Source organism: Triticum aestivum, chromosome 3A (assembly GCF_018294505.1).
Source record: "Triticum aestivum cultivar Chinese Spring chromosome 3A, IWGSC CS RefSeq v2.1, whole genome shotgun sequence".
In the NCBI taxonomy this organism is placed as follows: Eukaryota; Viridiplantae; Streptophyta; class Magnoliopsida; order Poales; family Poaceae; genus Triticum; species Triticum aestivum.
In genome coordinates, this window is record NC_057800.1 from 173,101,141 (window position 1) to 173,124,531 (window position 23,391).

Here is a 23,391-nt window from a genome sequence, read left to right on the forward strand (position 1 = left end):
TCAGTTCTTCTCAACGGTGTTCGTTTCATCCATCCCAAGTTGCCTTTGTTTTTCCCGCCCTCACTCCCTTGTTTTTTCTTCAGCGACTCAGATTTCTTAATCAAGTATCCATTTTATTGATGAGAAATCTCTCCATTCTTTTCTATCAATATTCTTATCCGGTGATTCTCATGAAGATGCCAACGGAGCTTCAAGTTCGTCACTCTTCACTCGTTTTTCTTCTCCGGTGGTTTCAAGTCAAGCTTTGTGGATCATATCCTTTTTCCTCATTTCAAATACCTTTTCTTACCGGTGCACCTCTTTATCATTCACCTCTCGCTATTCAATTATTCCGGTGTGCTCAAGATATCTCGAAGATTCATGTTTTCCACTCTGCATTTGTTCAAGATCTTTCGAGGTTGTTATCTCATTCAAGTCATTTAATTCAACCGGTGCAATCTATCTTTTAAATCCCTCAATGGTGTTTCTTTTGAGTGGGCCCTAACCCACAGGTCTTTTCCCAGGATCTTACCTGACTCTTCTTATTTTTCCCGGAGCTAGCCTAAATTCTTGTCGAAGTTTGACGTAAGAATGAATTGTCATCCGTCAAATGCCATCTCCTAGATCTTTCACAATTCTTTTGATCGTTGGTTCAACCTCTTCGTTTTGATTCTTCCGGAGTACCTAAACGATTCTTGGTGCCGTTTCTCATTGTCATTCTCATCTTTTGAAGACCGAAGAAGAGTTTCTCTTTAATCTTGCTCCACACTCCTAAAGATTCGTGGTTCAAGCTTGTTGCCATCCTCTTATAATTATTTTCAATGGTGAGAATCCTCTTATAATTGTTTTCGATGGTGAGAATCCTTTTCATCCATCAGGAGATATTCAAGAGTCTTCTTAGCTTGATTATCCGGAGCCCATCAATTAAGGTGTATTCATTCTAAGTTGTCAGTTATCATTCCCCAATCTTACCGATGCTTCATTCAAGTATTCTTTTATCAGATCATGATCTCTTCGTTTCACTTGTATCTAAATTGTCTCAAGCATCTTCGTGTATTTGCTAATTCTTCCCGGTGTTTCTTTATCTTTACTTCGTTCATTTTTAATTCTTATGGTGGTTTGATCAAGATTCTTCTTCCTTCATTATCATATCCATTTTTTCGTTCTTTCAAATCCTACCGGTGGGTCATTGAAGGCATCTTCAAGTTTGCAATATCTATCTTAATCCTCTCTACAAGAATAAGTAATATGCCAAATCCACTGCTTGTCATCAATTTAAATTGGTGAAGGATAAGCATAATGTAATTCTTATTCTTGTTTCATCAAGTAAAATCAATTTCTGCCTTCCGGAGTGGTTCATCATATCACATTTTCAACTTCCCTTTCTTTTCGTCATCCTTTTGTTTACCGGAGTTCTTCATCAAGGTGCTACATGATGGTTCATCAAAGAAATAATTCCTTCTCCAAGTGTTCTTTGAGATTCTTTTCAAAGGAGCTCAAGCTTTCTTCATCTTCCAATCTGGAGTGCAATTCTTTCTTCCGTATCAATAGAGGTGGTATTATGTCATTCTTGATAATTTGAGTTCGTGTTTCATGATTCACATCTTGTCAAGAATGAGATATTTTAAATCCATCAATCTCTTCATTGGAATTATCTTGAGTTATATTTCACCTAAAGCCTTCCCTAAGGATTGTTGCTATTTATGGTGCTTGTAAATGATCCAAGTACTTCATTCATCCCCCCGGTGATATAAGTTTCTCGTCTCCTCATTCATATCAATCCAATTCTTCTTCCCGTGAGTGGCAGGTTGTCACCTCATAATTTGAGATGTATTCCGTAAGACCATAACAAGCTTATTCTTTTTGTTCTTGGTTTTCAAAAACTCCATTCTAGCATTTGTTGTAACCGTGCTCTCTCAAGATATTGTTTTCCCTTCGTTCCGGAGGCAGTGTTTTGTAATGTCATCAAGTATCTTCTCATCTTATCAAGTTATTATTTAACTCTTTTTCTTATCAATCGGAGTGCTTTCAACCTTGTTCTGCCTTGTTCCTCTTTTCTAATGGAGTGTTTTCAACTTCGTTCATCTCCGTTGTATTCTTTTCTCGAATGGTTTAACATTTTTTAAGGTTCATTGGTTTCACTCATTGGTCAAAGAAGCAACTTAGTTTTACCTCTCCTCTCTTCCTTCCGTTGTTTCCCAGTGCCATTCTAGATCTCGGGACGAGATCTTCTCGTAGTGGTGGAGTGTTGTAACGCCCCGAGACCGATGTGCCAGGTGTCGTCCAGTTATTCGCTGTTGTTGCCATGTCATTGCTTGCGTGTCATGCATTACATATCATGTCATCATGTGAATTGCATTTGCATACGTGTTCGTCTCATGCATTCGAGCATTTTCCCCGTTGTCCGTTTTGCATTGCGGCGCTCTGTTCTCCTCCGGTGGCCATTTCTACCTTTCTTTCATGTGTGGGGATTAAACATTTTCGGATTGGACCGAGACTTGCCAAGCGGCCTTGTTTTACTACCGGTAGACCGCCTGTCAAGTTTCGTATCATTTGGACTTCGTTTGATACTCCAACGGTTAACCGAGGGACCGAAAAGGCCTCATGTGTCTTGCAGCCCAACACCCCTCCAATTTGGCCCAACACCCACCTAACTCTGCTCCATCATCTAGAGCGTTCGATCACGATCGTGTGGCCGAAAACCGCACCTCATTTGGACTCTCCTAGCTCCCTCTACCTATAAATATGTGGACATCCCCAAAATTTTCGCGGATGAACCCTAACCTTCGTCCACCTCGCGCCGCCGGACAAAACCGCCCGCGCCCGGACATGTCCGGCCTCCCCTGCGCCGAATCCGCCGCCGCCACATCAGCGCGCCGCCCTTCTCTCTCCTCCCCACCGTTGGGCCCAAGGGAGCCCAGATCGGGCCTGCCCCGGGCCAGATCGGGCCGCCGCCGCCCAGCCCGGTCGCCCCGCTGCCTTCAACCGCGGGCGCCGCCCCGCCCGCGACCGGTTATCGCCGCCATGCAGCTCGCCGCCACCACCCGCAACCGCCGCCATCGGGCTCCGCGCCTCGCGCTCGGGCTCGCCGAGCTCCGCCGCTGGCCGAACCACCTCCATCGGCGCCCGCCTCGCCACTGCCGTCCCTCGCCGGAGCTCACGGAGCTCGCCGGAGTAAACTCCGGCCGGATCCGATCCGGATCGGGACCAGATCCACCGGTCCCCGATCCAAACGCCCTAGCCCGTCCCCGCACCGCTCCGTCCTGGATATCCCCGTCCGCCGTTAACTTTTTCCGCGGGATAAATTTTCACTAAGTCCCCGAATTTCCAGATCCAAGTGCTCATGTTCATGGCCTCGTAACATTGCATCCGTAGCTCCGATTCATGCATATACTATATCAAAATGTTTATCTCAGAGAGTACATCATTTCATTCCATTGCATCATTTTCATTTGAGTTCATCTTGATGCCCGAAATGCTGTTAGAAGAGGGCTACTTGAGATAATTGTCAGATCTGCTACTCCGTTTAGATTTTTGTCATTTTTGCCATGATTAATGTGTGCATGATATGCCCTGATGCTCTACATGTGTTTTGTTAAGGATTTTGTCATATTTCTAGAGGTGCAAACCATGTATTTTTGTGATGTGTGAGGTGACTTGTGCGAGCTTGCAAAGTGGTGCACTTGCTAATTCTGTTTTCAGGGACTTAGTAATTTCACTAAGTCCTGGAGCTGTTTATCTCATGATGCCATATCTTCATGTTGTTTCCTAGTGATCCGTGCCTCTTTTGAGGATGATCAGTAAGGATGTTTCGTTAATATTGTAGTGCTCTATCCATCCATGTCTTTGTTTGCAATTATGGAACACCCTACGTTGAGTCAATCAAGCTCTACTTTTGCTACTTTGTGAATCTGGGCAGATTGTCAACTTGTTTGCAATTTTGCCGGTGATGTTGTAGTTTATCCGTGCATGCTATGCTATTGTTCTTGCCATTTCTAGCTTGCATTTGGTGCCTTCTTGATGGGTGTATGCTTAGCTTGTCATGACTTGCTCTGTAGTGAGTGCATCGAGCTCGTAAACATGCCTACTTGAGTTATATTTCAGCATGTGCCAGTTTTCACTGTCTGAAAACTGATTATGTTTTTGCTATGTTCACATGCTTGCAATTGTATTTTCTGATCCCTTTTGGCTCAAGGTCACTAAGGGACTTTTGTTAAGCTCTTTGAGTAGCTCCATGCCATGATTTACTTTGCCATGTTCAGATTCTGTAGCATGTATTTTTCATGCTCCAAAGAGTGCTATCTGATCCGAGATTCCAGACAAGTGTTAATTTCACTAAGTCTGAGATCTGTTTATCATATGCATTTTTGCCATGCTTGTTTGAACCTGTTAATGGATGAATTGGCCGTAGCTCAGTGCTAGACTTTTGTTAAGCATCATGAATGCATCCCTGCCATGTATTTTGTTGTCATGTTTGGGTGTTGTAGCATGTTCATATCGTTGCATTTAGATGGCTACTTGCTGCTTATCGCAGACCGGTGTCATATTTGAATCGCTTGCCATTTCCAAACCGTGACTCTGTTTCCGGCGTTCTTTATATCGTTTTCAAGCGATTTCATCTCATATTTCCAGTGGCACACATGGATTTCCAAGTTGAGGCCAGGTTCATGCATTCTTGTCAAATCATGCATCTGCATCGCATACCGCATCCCGCATATCATATCATGTTCATGTGTTGGTTGTTTACTATGTTGTGTGCTTATTTTCCGGTGTTTGCTTCTTCGGGTTGGTTCCGTTAATGTCGCGTTTGTGAGAAACTGTTCAACTATGTCCGTTTGTCTTCTTCATGGACTCGTTCTTCTTCCTTGTGGGATTTCAGGCAAGATGATCATACCCTTGAAATCACTACTATGTTTGCTTGCTAGATGCTCGCTCTTTTGTTATGCCTATGCTGCGATACCTACCACTTGCTTATCATGCCTCCTATATTGTTGAACCAAGCCTCTAACCCACCTTGTCCTAGCAAACCGTTGTTTGGCTATGTTACCGCTTTGCTCAGCCCCTCTTATAGCGTTGTTAGTTGCAGGTGAAGATTGAAGTTTGTTCCTTGTTGGAACATGGAGATGCTGTTCCCTGTTGGAACATGTTTACTTGTTGGGATATCACTATATATCTTATTTAATTAATGCATCTATATACTTGGTAAAGGGTGAAAGGCTCGGCCTTATGCCTGGTGTTTTGTTCCACTCTTGCCGCCCTAGTTTCCGTCATATCGGTGTTATGTTCCCGAATTTTGCGTTCCATACGCGGTTGGGCTATTATGGGAACCCCTTGACAGTTCGCCTTAAGTAAAGCTTTTCCAGCAATGCCCAACATTGGTTTTACCATTCGCCACCTAGCCTTTTTCTTTCCCTTGAGTCGGCTAGCTCAAGGGTCATCATTATTTTACCCCCCCCCCCGGGCCAGTGCTCCTCTGAGTGTTGGTCCAACTGAGCGATGTCCGGGGCTACCAGGGGCAACTCTGGGCTGGCCTACCCGACGTCTGGCTCATCTGAGTGTGCCCTAAGAAAGAGATATGTGCAGCTCCTATCGGGATTTGTCGGCACATTCGGGCGGTGTTGCTGGTTTAGTTTTACCCTGTCGAAATGTCTTGTTGTACCGGGATACTGAGTCTAATCGGAATGTCTTGGGTGGAGGTCTATTCCTTCGTTGACCATGAGAGCTTGTGATGGGCTAAGTTGGGACACCCCTGCAGGGATTTGAACTTTCGAAAGCCGTGCCCGCGGTTATGGGCAGATGGGAATTTGTTAATGTCCGGTTGTAGAAAACCTAAAGTCGACCTTAATTAAAATGAATCAACCGCGTGTGTAACCGTGATGGTCTCTTTCCGGCGGGGTCCGGGAAGTGAACACGATGTTGGAGTTATGCTTGACGTAGGTTGCTATAGGATCACTTCTTGATCATACTTTTATCGACCGTGCTTTGCCTTCTCTTCTCGCTCTCTTTTGCGTATGTTAGCCACCATATATGCTAGTCGCTTGCTGCAGCTCCACCTCATAACTTTACCGTACCCATAAGCTTAAATAGTCTTGATCGCGAGGGTGCGAGATTGCTGAGTCCCCGTGGCTCACAGATACTTCCAAAACCATCTTGCAGGTGCCGATGAGTCCGTGCAGATGACGCAACCAAGCTCAGGAGGAGCTCATTGAAGATCTTGTCCTTTGTGTTGCTCCGTTCTAATTGATCAGTAGTGGAGCCCAGTTGGGGTCGATCAGGGGCCTTTATCGCATTTGGGGTTCTTCTTTTATTTTGGTTCCATAGTTGGACCATGATTGTTTTTGGATGATGTAATGCTTTATTCATGTAATTGTGTGAAGTGGCGATTGTAAGCCAACTATGTATCTCCTTCCCTTATTTTATTACATGGGTTGTGTGAAGATTACCTCACTTGTGACATTGCTTTCAATGCAGTTATGCCTCTAAGTCGTGCTTCGACACGTGGGAGATATAGCCGCATCGAGGGCGTTACACCTATGGAGGCTGGCTGGGGCAATGCTCATTGGGGAGAGGAAAAGGACAATAATCAGCCTCCGCAGCCTGCCGTGCCATAAAAAGATCAAGTCTCCATTGTCATTGATCAACCTGAGGAATCTGAGTCTGTTGAGCAGCTCCTGCAGGTCGTTGAGCCGCAACATCCGCCTCTGATTGCTCAAGTTCAAGATCAACCTGCAGATGTGGTGCAAAATCCTCTGGCTATTGTGCCATATCAACCACCAGTAATTCAGCACCACCAGATCTTCATTGGGATGGCTCGGATTGTGGCTGGACCCCCTCTTCCGCCTGAAATGCTTTGGAAGCGTTCTTTTGAGAATTTGATGTTTGATTTTTCAGTGAAAGAGGTGCCCAGTCCATCTTCTTCAAGCCCCTGGGGACAGTCACCTATTCCAAGTGTAAGTGGTCAATTGCGTTTGATGATTCTCAGAGGATGTCTATGTTGGTCCCTAGCTTGCCCAGTACTCTGCCTACCAATATTTCAACTATCACTAGGCGCCCAGTTGCTCGATCCTTGTTTGGTGACTTGTCTGGTGTTAGGTCTTCTGTGTCAAGTGAGGGGCTCTCTGCTGCTGTTGGGTTTGAAGGGCTGAATTCTGAAGCTTTGATAGCTACTGATTCTTGGACAGTGGGGCTTTCTGGTCGGGAGGAGGTTTCCTCTCATGTGGTTTTCACTATGGAGTCCAAGCCTCGACAGAAAAACCAACGTGGTCGACGGAAGATATCTGCTCCCTTGGTGGACACTTCAGTTAGAAGGTGTACGAGAAGCGCGGCAAAGTTGGATGGTTTCAAACCTGTGGTTTTCGAGCAACTTCCACTCCAGCCTGCTAAAAGACGCCCTAGGTCGAAGCCCATGGAAGAGAAGGCCCGGCCCAATCCAGAAGCTGATGCTGGCATGGACAACACTGAAGATGTGGGCAACGACAACTCTGAAGATGTCCCTCCGCAGACACCGCTCGGGGTGCTACAGGCAATTGGTGCTGAGCTGGAAATTGATTCCAAGCTGCTGTCTCGGGAGAAGCTTATGGCTAATCCTAAGGACGACTCCTCCACCGGTAGTGCTTAAATGTGAAAGTTTCATGTTTTGTCTAGGTGTAACGAGCCTGTCAAATTTGTTGTCTGTTATGTCCTATCTGAACTTATGCACTTGCGGTCGAGACTTGGCACTTTTGGTTTTCTATGATCTGGGTTGTGTGGCACTAGGTGTCATACTGTTTCTGCTATGTTCCTATATATTATCCTATGAATCAAATGTCAATGCGTAGCTGGAAGGTTCTTTGTTGGAATGTCCATGTATTGAATTCTGAAACAAGGCAGCGTGCGGTTAGGCAGAAAGTAACTGAAAGTCAATGTGCGGTTGTGTGCCTGCAGAGACTAAGCTCTCGGAGTGCCCTCGAAATTTAATTAAGAGCATTTGTCATGTGGGTTTTGACCATTTTATTGAATCTCCTTCAAGGGGAGCTTCTGGTGGTATTTTAACTGTGTGGCGATCAGATGTTTTCTTAGGTACTTTAATTGAAGTTAAGCCCTACGGGGTTGTGATCAGTTTCAAGTTTGTGCATAACGATGACCAATGGTACCTGGTCAATGTTTATGGACCCTGGCAAGGTGTCCTAAGGGATGAATTTGTCAGTTGGCTTTATAATTTAAATGTGCAACCTGAGCAAAATTGGCTGTTGTTGGGAGATTTTAACTTCATAAGATCTCTGGATAATAGAAATCTTCCTGGTGGTGATGTCAATGATACTTTTATTTTCAATGAGGTCATAGGTCATTTGGGTCTGCTTGAACTGCCTCTAAAGGGAAGAAGGTTCACATGGTCTAATATGCAGGATTCCCCTCTTCTTGAGCTGTTGGATTGGTTTTTTACCTCTGCCAGCTGGATCGATCAATACCCAAATACTCAAGTCACACCTCTTGCCAAAACTGCATCAGATCATGTTCCATGTGTGGTTCCAATATGCACCAACATCCCAAAAGCTCACATATTCAGATTTGAAAATTATTGGGTCCATCAACCTGGTTTCATGCAGTGTGTTCAAGAGGTTTGGCAAAAACATTCCCATAAAACACACATATCAGCAATTATTATGGACAAACTAAAATCTTTGAGGTTTGCTCTTAAGAAATGGTAGAAGGGTTTGTCACATATTAAAACTCTGATTGAGAAGTGTAACTGGGCGATCTTTTGGCTAGATGATTTGGAAGACTCCAGGCCTTTATTCATATCTGAATCCAATTTCAGAAAACTGGTGAAGATGCACCATGAACATCTTCTTCACCTGCAATTTTTATACTGGTAGAAGAGACACACTATTAGATATATCAAAGTGGGTGAGGAAAACTCAAAATTCTTCCAAGCCATGGCAACTAAGAGATATAGAAAAAATTCAATTGCCACCCTACAGTTGTCTGATGGAACAGTCTCTTCAGACCATGACAAAATTGCAAAGGAATTTCTAGAGATTTTTAAGGGCAGAATGGGAATAGTGAAGCCAATCTTTCTAGGCAATGACATCCTTTCTATTATCCCTAGGGTGCAGGGGCTATATGTGCTCACTAGGCCTTTTGAGGTCAAAGAAATTGAACAGGTTATCAAGGAATTGCCCACTGACAAGGCTCCTAGACTAGATGGATTTAATGGCCTTTTCATGAGAAGTGTTGGCCAATTATTTTAGGTGATTTCATAACATTGGTCAATGAATTCCATGCTGGAACTGCTCAGCTTGTAAATCTCAGTGAGGCCTTCATAACTCTGATCCCCAAGAAGTTGTCACCTGAAACTGTTGGAGATTTTCGGCCAATTTCTTTGACAAGTGTGGGGTTGAAATTCCTCACTAAGCTTGCTGCTAACAGGTTCGAAGATGAAATAACCAAGTGCGTGCATAAGAATCAATATGGCTTTATCAAGTCAAGAACCATTCAGGATTGTATAGCATGGACTTTTGAGTACATTCACCAGTGCAACCAGTCAAAAAAGCCAATCATGTTACTCAAGCTTGATTTTGAAAAATCCTTCGATTCCATTCAGCATGAGGCAATTATAAAGATCTCGGTGGCAAAGGGTTTTGATAATAAATGGATCTCCTGGATACAACAATTGTTGTCCTTAGCAACCTCCTCAATCTTACTCAATGGGGTACCAGGAAACCATTTTAAGTGCAAGTGTGGGGTAAAGCAAGGTGATCCTATTTCACCTTTGCTGTTTGTGATTGCTCCTGATCTGTTGCAGACTATGATTAATGATCATCTCAGTAAAGGTCTTCTTTCTTTGCCTCTAGTAACTCATGACCCTGACTACCCAGTGGTTCAGTATGCCGATGACACACTGCTGTTTGTGACTGTTGACTCTGCTCAATTGGAGGTTCTTAAGTCTGTTCTAAACTCTTTCTCCCTGGCAACTGGATTGCATATTAACTACCACAAATCATCAATGTACCCAATCAACGTGGATGCCACTACTACTAATGCTCTTGCTGCACAGTTTGGGTGCCAACTGGGGGTTATGCCATTCACATATTTGGGTTTGCCAGTGGGCACAACTAGGCCCAAAATTGTGGATCTGCTTCCACTAGTTGACTATATGGAAAGAAGATTAACTCCTAGTTCATGGTTTCTGCCACAAGGTAGCAGGTTGCAGCTAGTAAATTCTGTTATCTCTTCATGGCCAATCTTTTTCCTTTGTAGTTTATCAATACCACAAGGGATTTTAAAACAACTGGAAAGAATTCAGAGACAATGCCTCTGTAGAAAATATGGTCAGGAGAAGGGGAATTCTCCGGCTGCTTGGCCTTTGGTCTGTAGGCCCAAACTTAAGGGTGGGCTTGGCATACTCAACGTGGGTCTACAAAATGAAGCTTTGTTAATGAAATTCCTCAATAAGTTCTATAACAAAGTAGATGTGCCATGGGTTCATTTGATCTGGGACAGTTACTATTATCAGAGAGTCCCTCATGACACTGTTTTGTGTGGCTCCTTTTGGTGGAGGGACATCTATAAACTAATGGATAAGTTCAGGGTTGTCTCTTCAGTCACTGTTGGAAGAGGGGACTCTTTGCTTTTTTGGTCTGATTCTTGGGAAATAGATAACTCATGCATCCCACTCCAAGATAGATTCCCCAGGCTTTTTTCCTTCTGCTTACAAAAGAATTCCTCTATTATGGAAGTGTTGCAGACTGGTGAGTTGCAGAGCATGTTCTCCTTGCCCTTATCTCAATTGGCCTATAGGGAGTTCAATCAACTGTCTGGAATTACGACTGGGATTTCCCTTGATGTTGCTTATAATGATTCCTGGCAATGGAAACATGGGAAGAAAGTTGGGTTTACAGCAAAGAAATACTATGACTTTGTTCATGAGCCAATTCCTGCCAACCCTCTTCTCAGTTGGATATGGAAATCCTGTTGTACTATGACAATTAAAATGTTTGTCTGGCTTGTCATTATGGACAGATTAAACACCAAGGATATGATTCAGCGCAGGAAGTGGAAGATTAATGATGGGCCTGAATGTGTACTTTGTCCCACAGGAGCACTTGAAGACAGGAATCATTTATTATTCCAGTGCAACTTCAACATTAGAGTGTGGAACTATCTACAAATTACATGGCTCAACAGTCAAGATATGGTGCAGATTGCACATCATGCTAGGAGGGATTTCAACAAGCCTTTCTTCTCTGAGGTGGTCTTCCTCACTTGGTGGAATATATGGAAAGTCAGGAATGACAAAGTCTTCAGGTATCTCAGACCTACTTTCAGGCAATGGAGGAATGGCTTTGTCCAAGACATATCTCTCTTGGCTCATAGAATCAAGTCAAAACACAGAGATGCTTTGATCAAATGGATTGATTTCCTGCCTCCTTGAGGGGCCCTGCATTTGTAATCTTTTTTCTTCTTTTCTAGTTAGATCTTTCTTTCTCTGTCTAGAATAGTTTGTACAGTTTTATTTTTCTTTCCTTTCCTAATCAGTTCCTTTTCTTAAGGAACTCTTTGTTGTACTTGCTATTTTAAGTTTTAATAAATTGCTGTGGGGTGTAAACCCTGCAGTCTTCAAGGTCAAAAAAAATTATTGTTGGGCAATGGATAGAAGAGCAAATTATTATGACGATATCCAAGGCCATGATCATGTATATAGGCATCAAGTCCAAGATTAGTGGACTGACTCCTGCCTGCATCTACTACTATTACGCCACACATCGACCACTATCCAACATGCATGTAGTGTATTAAGTTCATGGAGAAACAGAGTAATGCAATAAGAACAATGACATGATTTAGACAAGATCTATTCATGTAGGAACATACTCCATCTTATTATCCTTAATAGCAACAATACATGCGTGCCTCACTACCCCTTCTGTCACTGGGTGAGGACACCGCAAGATCGAACCCATCACAAAGCACCTCTTCCCACTGCAAGAAAAGTCAATCTAGTTGGCCAAACCAAAGCAAAGTTTTGGAGAAGAAATACAATGTTGTAATATTCATGCATATAAGAGATCAAAGAGGACTCAAATAATATTCATAGTTAGAACTGATCATAAACTCGCAATTCATGGGATCCCAGCAAACGCACCGCAAAAACTCATTACATCAAATAGATCTCCAAGAACATCAAGGAGAACATTGTATTGAGAATCAAATGGAGAGAAGAAGCCATCTAGCTACTACCTACACACCCATAGGTCTTTGTTAAACTACTCACGTATCATTGGAGGAGCACCAATGAGGATAATGAACCCCTCCGTGATCGTGTTCCCCTCTGGCAAGCTGCCATAATAGGGCTCTAGATTGGATCTATGGTTATGGAACTTGCAGCAGCTTAAATTGTGTTTCCTCGACTCCACTAGAGTTTCTGGAATATTTGGGTATTTAACGAGCTGAGTGGCAGTGGAAAGGACCTACGTGGGCCCCACCACCCATCAGGGCGCGCCAGGGGCCCCTAGCACGCCCAGGTGGGTTGTGGGCCCCACGGGCCTTCCCACGTGCACTTCCTTGGCTCCCAAGTTGTCTTCTAGGCAAAAACAAATCTCCAAAAAGTTTTGCTACATTTGGACTCTGTTTGACATGGATATTCTGTGATGCAAAAAATAGCAACTAGGACTGGGCACTATGTCAATAGGTTAGTCCCGAAAAATGATATAAAGTTGCTATAAAATGAATGTAAAACATCAAAGAATGATAATATAATATCATGGAATAATAAAAAGTTATAGATACGTTGGAGACGTATCAAGTACCTGCACACACAACAAATACTTGAACCGAACGCGGGCAAGAGGTTGTCAATCCCCTAGTACTCGTTAATTGCAAGGATTAATTCTGTGGTTGATAGATAGATAAATTGCAAATAAAAATAAAAGTAAATAAATTGCAGAAACTCTTTTTAGGGTTTTACTGAATATAAAGGACCTAGGGTCCATTGCGTTCACTAGATGCATCTCTCTCATGAGCATAACAACGATGGATAAAATTACTGTTGTGCACTTGATAGAAAAGTGCATAATTATGATGTTATTCATCGCATGATCAATATATAGGCATTACGTCCGAGAAAAATAGACTGCAACCCATCTGCATCTAGTACTATTACTCCACCCCTCGACCGCTACCCAACATGCATCTTGAGGTATTAAGTTCATAACAAACAGAGTAATGCTTGAAGCATGATGACAGAATGTAGATAAAGCAAGACCAAATAATATGTTCGAGCCCCATTATTTTACCCTTTGTAGCAAAAATACAAATACGTGCCTCGCTACTCCTCCTGTCATAGAGTGAGGGCACTGCAAGATAGAACTTACTACGAAGCACCTCTCCCACTAATGATAAACCGATCGAAGTAGCCAAAATAGTTAGAAAGATTGGAAAGAAATACAAGGCTACATAAATCGCACATAATAAAGTTCAGAAAAGACTCAACTACTTTCAATGAATAATCAGATCATAAACCCACAATTCATCGGATCCCAACAAACACACCGCAAAAGATTACACGGGTTGATCTCAGATGAGAACATGGTATTAAAGATCATAATAGAGGGGGAGAGAGAGATCTAGCTACTGCTATGGACCCGTAGCTCCTATCGAAACTACTCATGTATTATGGGGATGGCAACAAGGATGATGTAGAAGCCCTCCGTGATGGATTCACCCTCTGGCAGAGCACATGCGAAGGCCTTTGATAATCCCCAAGTGCAAGGAATCATCGTAGCAATTTACAAAGGTGGAAGTGATAAGTATGGAGTGTCGAACCCACATGGAGCTAAAGGTAAGATCAATATTCTCTCAAGTCCTTGCTAACCCACAAGTATAGGGGATCACAACAGTTTTCGAGGGTAGAGTATTCAACCCAAATTTATTGATTCGACACAAGGGGAGCCAAAGAATATTCTCAAGTATTAGCAGCTGAGTTGTCAATTCAACCACACCTGGAAACTTAATATCTGTAGCAAAGTGTTTAGTAGCAAAGTAATATGATAGTAGTGGTAATGCTGGCAAAAGGAAACAGTAGCGAAAGTAATATTTTTGTTGTTTTATAGTGATGATAATAATAGCAACGGAAAAGTAAATAAGCGAAGAACAATAAATGGAAAGCTCGTAGGCAATGGATCGGTGATGGAGAATTATGACGGATGCGGTTCATCATGTAACAATCATAACCTAGGGTGACACTGAACTAGCTCTAGTTCATCAATGTAATGTAGGCATGTATTCCGAATATAGTCATACATGCTTATGGAAAAGAACTTACATGACATATTTTGTCCTACCCTCCCGTGGTAGCGGGGTCCTATTGGAAACTAAGGGATATTAAGGCCTCCTTTTAATAGAGTACCGGAATAAAGCATTAACACATAGTGAATACATGAACTCCTCAAACTACGATCATCCCCGATAAGTATCCCGATTATTGTCACTTCGGGGTTAATGGATCATAACACATAATAGGTGACTATAGACTTGCAAGATAGGATCAAGAACTCTCATATATTGATGAGAACATAATAGGTTCAGATCTGAAATCATGGCACTCGGGTCCCGGTGACAAGCATTAAACATAGCAAAGTCATAGCAACATCAATCTCAGAACATAGTGGATACTAGGGATCAAACCCTAACAAAACTAACTCGATTACATGATAAATCTCATCCAACGCATCACCATCCAGCAAGCCTACGATGGAATTACTCACACACGGTGATGAGCATCATGAAATTGGTGAGGGAGGAAGGTTGTTGATGATGATGGCGACGGATTCCCCTCTCCGGAGACCCGAACGGACTCCAGATCAGCCCTCGCGAGAGAGTTTAGGGCTTGGCGGCGGCTCCGTATTGTAAAACGCGATGAATCCTTCTCCCTTAGTTTTTTCTCCCCGAAAGTGAATATATGGAGTCTAGGTTGAGGTCGGTGGAGCGTGAGGGGGCCCACGAGGCAGGGGCGCACCCAGGGTGGTAGGGTGTGCCCCCACCCTCATGGACAGGTGGAGCCCCCCTGACGTGGATCTTCCTTCCATTATTTATTATATATTCCAAAATAATGCTCCGTTGATTTTCAGGTCATTCCGAGAACTTTTATTTCTGCACAAAAATAACACCATGGCAATTCTGCTGAAAAGAGCATCAGCCGGGTTAGTTCCATTCAAATCATGCAAGTTAGAATCCAAAACAAGGGCAAAAGTGTCTGGAAAAGTAGATACGACGGAGACGTATGAACTCCCCCAAGCTTAAACCTTTGCTTGTCCTCAAGAAATTCAGTTGATAAACTGAAAGTGACAAAGAAAAACTTTTACAAACTCTGTTTGCTCTTGTTGTTGTAAATACGTAAAGCCAACATTCAAGTTTTCAGCAAAGATTATGAACTAACCATATTCAATATAACATTTGGGTCTCATGTTTACTCATATCAATGGCATAATCAACTAGCAAGCAGTAACAATAAATCTCGGATGACAACACTTTCTCAAAACAATCATGATTTGATATAACAAGATGGTATCTCGCTAGCCCTTTCTGAGACCGCAAAACATATATGCAGAGCACTTTTAAAGATCAAGGACTGACTAGACATTGTAATTAATGGTAAATGAGATCCAGTCAAGTCATACTCAATGTAAACTAACAGTAATGAATGCAAATGACAGCGGTGCTCTCCAACTGGTGCTTTTTAATAAGAGGATGATGAGTCAACACAAAAGTAAATAGATAGTCCCTTCGCAGAGGGAAGCAGGGGTTTGTAGAGGTGCCAGAGCTCGGTTTTGAAATAGATATGAATAATGTTTTGAGCGGTATACTTTCATTGTCAAAATACCAACCAAGAGATGGCAATATCTTCAATGCTACACACATTATAGGCGGTTCCCAAACAGAATGGTAAAGTTTATACTCCCCCGCCACCAACAAGCATCAATCCATGCCTTGCTCGAGACAACGAGTGCCTCCAACTAATAAGAGTCCCAGGGAATTTTTGTTTGCAATTATTTTGATTTGATTTGCATAAAGCATGGGACTGGGCATCCCGGTGACCAGCCACTTTCTCGTGAGTGAGGAGCGGAGTCCACTCCTCTTGAGAATAACCCGCCTAACATGGAAGATACGGACAACCCTAGTTGATACATGAGCTATTCGAGCATACGAAACAGAATGTTTATTTGAAGGTTTAGCATTTGGCACATACAAATTTACTTGGAACGGCAGGTAGATACAATATATAGGTAGGTATGGTGGACTCATGTGGAATAACTTTGGGGTTTATGGAATTGGATGCACAAGCAGTATTCCCGCTCAGTATAGGTGAAGGCTAGCAAAAGACTGGGAAGCGACCAGCTAGAGAGCGACAACAGTCATGAACATGCATTAAAATTAATCAACACCGAATGCAAGCATGAGTAGGATATAATGCACCATGAACAGAAATATCGTAGAGGCTATGTTGATTTTGTTTCAACTACATGCGTGAACATGTGCCAAGTCAAGCCACTCGAATCATTCAAAAGAGGATACCACCCTATCATACCACATCACAACCATTTTAATAGCATGTTGGCATGCAAGGTAAACCATTATAAGCTCCTAGCTAATTAAGCATGGCATAAGCAACTATAATCTCTAATTGTCATTGCAAACATGTTTATTCATAATAGGCTGAATCAGGAACGATGAACTAATCATATTTACAAAAAAAAGAGAGGTCGAGTTCATACCAGCTTTTCTCATCTCAATAAGTTCATCATATGAACATCATTATTGCCTTTCACTTGCACGACCAAATAGTGTGGATAATAATAATAGTGCACGTGCATTGGACTAAGCTAGAACCTACAAGCATTCAATTCAAGAGAGAAGGCAAGGTAATATGGGCTCTTTGTCAGATCAACAATAATGCATATAAGAGACACTTTAACATTTTAATTATGGTCTTCTCCTATCGACCCCAAAGGAAAGAAAAGAAATAAAACTATTTACACGGGAAAGCTCCCAACAAGCAAAAGAACAATGAGAAATCTTTTTGGGTTTTCTTTTTAATTACTACTACAAGCATGGAAAGTAAACTAATTAAAAGTTACAACTATTTTTTTGTTTTTCTTAAGGTTTATTAAACACACAAGAAGAAAGCATAAAAAGGGAAAATAAACTAGCATGGATGATACAATGAAAAAGTATGAGCACCGACAACTAGCAATGAGTGTGTGAACGTGAATGTAATATCGGTGAGAAATACGTACTCCCCCAAGCTTAAGCTTTTGGCCTAAGTTGGTCTATGGCCACGGCTGGCCTGGCGGATATCCAAAGTAATAGTTGGGGTCGTACTGTGAAGAAGCCTCGGATTGCCACTGGTTGGCAATCACCTCCGTTCCCACTGATAATCAGACTATCGTGGAGGATCAAATTGTGGTTCTAGCTCCGGCTCTGCAGCTGATGTAGGGTTTCGGTAGGCGTTAATGGCCTCCAACGGAACAAGGTACTTACCTACAGATAAATTAAACAAGGAAGGAGCAGGCAGGGTAATAGTCTCGGGATGATTTTTACCAAATATAAATTTGTACTTAAGCGTCTTTTCCCTATTCTTAACAATAAAATCATGTGCTACCATACTCTTATAATCTAGATAAACAGGAGGCAGCAACTTCTCTTCCTTCTCGTAATGCCTAATAGGTATGTTAAAGTGTGTAGTGAGGCGCGAGGCGAAGATGCCCCCAAGGACGGGGCCCTTAGTATGGTTAAGATTTAACCGCTTTGCAATAATAGCGCCCACACTAAATGTGTCATCACAAAATAAGGCATGGCACAAAATAACAATATCAGGGGCACTCAGGTTTCCACAGTTTCCACGCCCAATTAAGCATCTACTAGCAAATATAGCAAAGTAACATAGAACAGGAAAGTGTATGCTAGTAATTCGTGCGTCGGGAACCTTCCTCGTTTCCCCTACAGTAATGGTATCAATAAACCCATCTACATCGTCACGATGTGGTTCCTCTACGTTGCCCTCAAAAGGGATCAAGCAAACCCGACAAAAATCTTGAAGTGACATCTCCTTATGCTCATCATATAAATAAAATTCCACCGTAGGTGGTGAGCTCCTAGCATGGAAATGAAAATTTTGCACAAAGATATTGGTGAGTAAGAGATATTGTTCATGTTGGTCGTGGAGGAAGGCGGTGAGGCCTGCATTCTCAGCCAATTTAAAGAAATCATCATAAATCCCAGCTGCTCTCAAGAAATTATGACAAGGCCATTCACACTGCCGAACTTCTGCGGTGCGAGGAAACTTATATTTGGGCCTCTTATCCTCCTCACGTTGCTTATCGTTCGAGCTTCGGCTCGATGAGCCCCTCAAAAATCTCTTCATCATTTTCTGAAAATTTCTGAAATTTTTAGTAACATCAAAATAAAAGTGAACCAAACTCAACAATATTGATAGCAACTACTCCTACAAGTGCCTAGAGGCAATATCATGCATCAAAACTACTTTTGACCACATAAATTTGACATGCAAGCTCAAGAACAGGGTCACCTAAGCAGCAAAATATGCAATGAATAAAGCACTAGAACAAAAACTAATTGGACCATTGGAGGAGTCACATACCAAGGAACAATTCCCCAAACCAGTTTTGTGAGAGGTGCTTTGAGCAAGGAGATCAAAAATGGCAGCAAAATGAGCTTGGACTCGGGTTTGAGCTCGTTAGTGGTGTTTGTGGGAGGAAGAAGGAGCGTGTGGTAGCTGGAATAAGTGGAGGGGAGCCATCATGGGCCCATGAGGCAGGGGGCACGCCCAGGGGGTAGGGTGCGCCCTCCACCCTCGTGGCCAGGTGCTTGCTCCCCGTGCTGTGTTCTCAGTGCCAGATATTCTCAAATATTCCAGAAAAAATCATATTTAAATTTCAGGGCATTTGGAGAATTTTATTTTCGGGGTATTTTTATTGCATGGATAATTTAGAAAACAGACAAAAATTACTATTTTTGCTTTATTTAATATAAATAACAGAAAGTAAAAAGAGAGTACAGAGAGTTGTGTTTTCTAAATTCATCCGTCTCATGCTCATCAAAAGAAATCCACTAATAAGGTTGATCAGGTCTTGTTAACAAACTCATTTCGAGTAACATGGAACCGGAGAATTTTCGAATAACACTAGGTTACCTCAACAGGGATATGCATGTCCCCAACAATAAGAATATAATATTTCTTCTTGATAGTAGGAAGAGGAAATTCAAAACCTCCAAAAATAATCGATGGAAATTTTCCAATAGAGTTTATACTATGAACTTGAGGTTGTTTCCTCGGAAAGTGTATTGTATGTTCATTGCCATTAACATGAAAAGTGACATTGCCTTTGGTGCAATCAATAACAGCCCCTGCAGTATTCAAAAAGGGTCTTCCAAGAATAATATACATACTATCATCCTCGGGAATATCAAGAACAACAAAGTTCGTTAAAATAGTAACGTTTGCAACCACAACAGGCACATCCTCACAAATACCGACAGGTATAGCAGTTTATTTATTAGCCATTTGCAAAGATATTTCAGTAGGTGTCAACTTATTCAAATCAAGTCTACGATATAAAGAGAGAGGCATAACACTAACACCGGCTCCAAGATCACATAAAGCGGTTTTAACATAGTTTCTTTTAATGGAGCATGGTATAGTTGGTACTCCTGGATCTCCAAGTTTCTTTGGTATTCCAGCCTTAAAAGTATAATTAGCAAGCATGGTGGAAATTTCAGCTTCCGGTATCTTTCTTTTAGTTGTAACAATTTCTTTCATATACTTAGCATAAGGATTCATTTTGAGCATATCAGTCAAACGCATACGCAAGAAGATAGGTCTAATCATTTCAGCAAAGCGCTCAAAATCATCATGATCTTTTCTTGGATGGTTTAGGAGGAAAAGGCATGGGTTTCTGAACCCATGGTTCTCTTTCCTTACCGTGCTTCCTAGAAACAAAGTCTCTCTTATCATAACGTTGATTCTTTGATTGTGGGTTATCAAGATCAACAGCAGATTCAATCTCTACTTCATTGTCATTACTAGGTTGAGCATCAACATGAACATCATCATTAACATTATTACTAGGTTCATGTTCATTACCAGATTGTGTTTCAGCATCAAAAATAGAAATATCATTGGGATTCTCAGGTGTGTCTACAACAGGTTCACTAGAAGCATGCAAAGTCCTATCATTTTTCTTTTTCTTCCTCTTAGAAGGACTGGGTGCATCAATAATATTTCTTTGAGAATCTTGCTCAATTCTCTTAGGATGGCCTTCAGGATACAAAGGTTCCTGAGTCATTTTACCACCTCTAGTCGTAACTCTAACAGCATTATCATTATTCTTACTATTTAATTCATTGAGCAAATCATTCTGAGCTTTCAGTACTTGTTCTACTTGAGTGGTGACCATAGAAGCATGTTTACTAATAATTTTAAGTTCACCTTTAACATTATCCATATAATCACCCAAGTGTTCAAGCATATCAGTATTGCGTTTTAATTCTCTACCAAAATAAGCATTGAAGTTTTCTTGTCTAACCATAAAGTCATCAAACTCATCCAAGCATGGGCTAGAAAACATAGTAAATGGGATTTCAGCTTTAATACCTTTTTCCTTCATAGATTTCTTTGCGTCTTGCATATCTTCAGGACTGAGAAATAGAATACCCCTCTTCTTCGGAGTTGGCTTAGGAGTTGGTTCAGGAATTGGATCAGGAAGTGTCCAACTATTTTCATTAGTCAACATATTATTCAATAGAATTTCAGCTTCATCTGGTGTTCTTTTCCTGAAAACACAACCAGCACAACTATCCAGGTGGTCTCTGGAAGCATCAGTTAGTCCATTATAAAAGATATCAAGTATTTCATTTTTCTTAAGAGGATGATCAGGCAAAGCATTAAGTAATTGGAGAAGCCTCCCCCAAGCTTGTGGGAGACTCTCTTCTTCAATTTGCACAAAATTATATATTTCCCTTAAAGCAGCTTGTTTCTTATGAGCGGGGAAATATTTAGCAGAGCAGTAATAAATCATATCCCGGGGACTATGCACACAACCAGGATCAAGAGAATTAAACCATATCTTAGCATCACCCTTTAATGAGAAAGGAAATATCTTAAGGATATAATAATAGCGAGTTTTCTCATCATTAGTGAACAGGGTGGCTATATAATTTAATTTAGTAAGATGTGCCACACCAGTTTCAGATTCATAACCATAGAAAGGATCAGATTCAACTAAGGTAATTATCTCAGGGTCGACAGAGAATTCATAATCCTTATCAGTAACAAAGATAGGTGAAGTAGCATAAGCAGGATCATATTTCATTCTAGCATTCAGAGTTTTTTGTTTTAGCTTAGCTAATAATTTTTAAGATCACTCCTATCATTGCAAGCAAGAAAATCTCTAGCAGTTTATTCATCCATAACATAGCCCCAGGCACAACATGTAATTCATATCTAGGGGGAGAGTCTTCATCATCACTTTCATCAATATTATCAGTTTCAATAATTTCATTCTCTCTAGCCCTAGCAAGTTGTTCATCAAGAAATTCACCAAGTGGCACAGTAGTATCAACCATAAAAGTAGTTTCATCATAAGTATCATGCATAGCAGAAGTGGCATCATCAATAACATGCGACATATCAGAATGAATAGCAGGTGTAGGTGTCGCAAGCTTACTCAAAACAGAAGGTGAATCAAGTGCAGAGCTAGATGGCAGTTCCTTACCTCCCCTCGTAGTTGAGGGATAAATTTTTATTTTAGCGTCTTTCAAGTTCTTCATAATGATAAGCAGATATAAATCCCAAGTGACTAAAAGAATAGAGCTATGCTCCCCGGCAACGGCGCCAGAAAATAGTCTGGATAACCCACAAGTATAGGGGATCGCAACAGTTTTCGAGGGTAGAGTATTGAACCCAAATTTATTGATTTGACACAAGGGGAGCCAAAGAATATTCTCAAGTATTAGCAGCTGAGTTGTCAATTCAACCACACCTGGAAACTTAATATCTGTAGCAAAGTGTTTAGTAGCAAAGTAATATGATAGTAGTGGTAACGGTGGTAAAAGGTAATGGTAGCGAAAGTAATATTTTTGGTGTTTTACAGTGATGATAATAATAGCAATGGAAAACTAAATAAGCGAAGAACAATATATGGAAAGCTCATAGGCAATGGATCAGTGATGGAGAATTATGCCGGATGCGGTTCATCATGTAACAATCATAACCTAGGGTGACACAAAACTAGCTCCATTTCATCAATGTAATGTAGGCATGTATTCCGAATATAGTCATACGTGCTTATGGAAAAGAACTTGCATGACATCTTTTGTCCTACCCTCCTGTGGCAGCGGGGTCCTATTGGAAACTAAGGGATATTAAGGCCTCCTTTTAATAGAGTTCCGGAACAAAGCATTAACACATAGTGAATACATGAACTCCTCAAACTACGGTCATCACCGGTAAGTATCCCGATTATTGTCACTTCGGGGTTAACGGATCATAACACATAATAGGTGACTATAGACTTGCAAGATAGGATCAAGAACTCTCATATATTGATGAAAACATAATAGGTTCAGATCTGAAATCATGGCACTCGGGCCCTAGTGACAAGCATTAAGCATACCAAAGTCATAGCAACATAAATCTCAGAACATAGTGGATACTAGGGATCAAACCCTAACAAAACTAATTCGATTACATGATAAATCTCATCCAACGCATCACCGTCCAGCAAGCCTACGATGGAATTACTCACACACAGTGGTGAGCATCATGAAATTGGTGATGGACGAAGGTTGATGATGACGATGGCGACGGATTCCCCTCTCCGGAGCCCCGAACGGACTCCACATCAGCCCTCCCGAGAGAGTTTAGGGCTTGGCGGCGGCTCCGTATCGTAAAACTCGATGAATCCTTCTCCCTTGGTTTTTTCTCCCCGAAAGTGAATATATGGAGTCCAGGTTGTGGTCGGTGGAGCGTCAGGGGGCGCACGAGGCAGGGGGCGCGCCCAGGGCGGTAGGTTGCGCCCCCACCCTTGCGGACAGGTGGAGGCCCCCCTGACGTGGATCTTCCTTCCATTATTTATTATATATTCCAAAATAATGCTCTGTTGATTTTCAAGTCATTCCGAGAACTTTCATTTCTGTACAAAAATAACACCATGGCAATTTTGCTGAAAACATCGCCAGTCCGGGTTAGTTCCATTAAAATCATGCAAGTTAGAATCCAAAACAAGGGCAAAAGTGTTTGGAAAAGTAGATACGATGGAGATGTATCAGTCCTCTCTGCCACTGATACGACACTACGTACATCGAATGTTTGCTTCCATCTAGAAACGAGAAATAAAACTACGTTGTGGGTATAAA